Raw genomic sequence first — 2,305 nt, forward strand, 5'->3', positions numbered from 1 at the left:
TTATGTAATTCCTTGGGACCTATTAGAAGTGGTTCTCTGACTCTTTCTCCAGCTTTATGTTCAAATTGAGAGGAAACACCTCCTGCTCACATAGTGAATGCACCTTTTTGGCTCCAAGGAAGAACTAGAAGAGACCCGAAGCTCACCAAAAGTGCAAGCTCTGCAGACGCCTCTTGAGCTTACATGTCCAGATAAGCAAAGACAAAAGGGCCACAGCAATGGGAAAAGAGCAAGCTACCAAGAAAGCAGGCAAACTGTCAACTGTTGACTTGCTTTTGGTCAGTAGAACAGCTCAAAGTGCCGCATTAAGTGTAGCTGCTCAAGAGTGACTGCTGGGCCCATCTAGATTGCAGACATGTTAATAACAGCACAAAAATGACCCCATGTTGTCAGAGAAAACAGGACACTCTAGCAGCATAGCCATTCCTGAAAAGACTACTCGAGTATTTTGAGTGTGTCCACGGGAGGCGATTTCATCACCCGTTTACGGTGTTTAAACAACTGCCAGAAGGCTGATTACTTGATGGCCTGCCTATCAGTAAACTCAACCAGCCCCAAGTGCAACAAAGGCATCAGCAGCTTGCTTGCTTTTTTCGTTCTTTCTCTGCTTTCTTTCCTTGCTTTTGTTCTCCCTTCCTTCTTTCCTTTCTTTTATTCTTGTGTAAGTTTTGCTGTTCCATTTTGTCTTTTGACCCAAGCTGCTGAGAACACCTCTAGGTTGGTGTATACGATAAAACAATGAAGGTTTTTTTTCATAGCCAGCCTGCATTTCTGAAATCTCTCTTTTTCTCTAGGTAAGAAGGAAGCTGCTGAGGAAAAAAAAATCATACTGAAGGTTAAAGGTTAAACCAATGTACAATGATATTTTTATTAAAAAATAATACCTCCAGTTCAAAAATTTTATTGATATTTTACCCTATAGAACAATTGGGGGAGAGAAATGGAGTTATCTATTCTACAGAGTTCATAGAAGCAATTGCACAGTATGTCACAAACACAAAAGGCTGAAGATATGGTTCAGTGCTAGAGCATTTGCTTAGCATGGTGGGTGCCTGTATTCAGTCCCCAGCACTAACAGGAAAAATGCAAGTAAATAATACAAAGAACTCAAAAGAGAAAATAAGCCATCAGTTCAAATATCTAGAGGTGAGTTTTGCCAACCCTCATCAGAAAGAATTGGTGAGCTGAATGTTTTCACATTCCCAGCAATTAAACTAAAAGTAGACTACTACCAATGAGTCACTTCAGAGTTCATGACTCTGTACAGTTGTCTCTGAAATCCTCAGCATTCCAGCCGTCTGCTTTGCTGTACTCCTCGGCATCCCTAATGGATGGAAAGGTACCAAACAGAGAAGAAGAAAACCTTGAGATACATCTTTGAATGGCTTCAAGAGTTGATGAAGATATGTGCCTCAAAAGATCTTGACAAGAGTTGAGTGATGTTTATATATGTCACATACATCTGGCAGATATATTTCCTCCTGGATTCTGTTCACATGGGACATGGTTTGATTTTTCTGTCAAGTTGCCACATCCTCAGTGTTCATACAAAAAAAAAAAACGAGGCTGTGATGGAGGAAGCTAGCCAGGCAGGCAGGAGCTGGGTGGCAGGAACACAGCCCACAGCTCCCACTACAAGGCTGACGAGTTTCATGTGTAATTATCACATTTGTGCCCATTATATACCTTCCATGTGATCCTTGCAACACTATGGAGGTTGTAAATGTACAGAAACATTCCCTACCCTCAAAACAATCTTCCCAGCCAGGCATGGTAGTATACACCTGAAATCCTAGCACTTGGGAGGGAGAGGCAAGAGGATCAGGAGTTTCCAGGCCAGTCTGGGCTATGTGAGCAATTACCTCAAAACAAACAAAAGCTCTTTACAATCTAGTTAGCTATAGAAATAGATTCCCACTCAAAGTTGCTTCCCCACTAAATATAACCTAGAGATGTTTTTGAATCATGAAATTAGCTTATTTCCTTCTACAGATCAACTCCCTGGGCCTCACTGAACATTTCAGGGGTGACGAATGTTCGAAATAACATCTGGACATTTTGACTCTCAGAGCAATGTTTCCATACTCTCTTTGTGCCTTTCAGTAATGCATGTCATTAAAATTATTTTTGACAAAATTTCTAAGATTCCATACACTTTTATCTTTTTTCCTACCGTACTCTTTCTCAATCACTCTTGGTTCATTTTCAATTTCCCAAACTGTAAAGGGTAGTGAGGCCCAATGCCGCTCACCTCAGACGATTTCTCCATCTGTCCATCCTTCACTGGTGAATGTACTAGCTAGCT

The sequence above is a fragment of the Microtus ochrogaster genome, chromosome X (assembly GCF_000317375.1).
Source record: "Microtus ochrogaster isolate Prairie Vole_2 chromosome X, MicOch1.0, whole genome shotgun sequence".
In the NCBI taxonomy this organism is placed as follows: Eukaryota; Metazoa; Chordata; class Mammalia; order Rodentia; family Cricetidae; genus Microtus; species Microtus ochrogaster.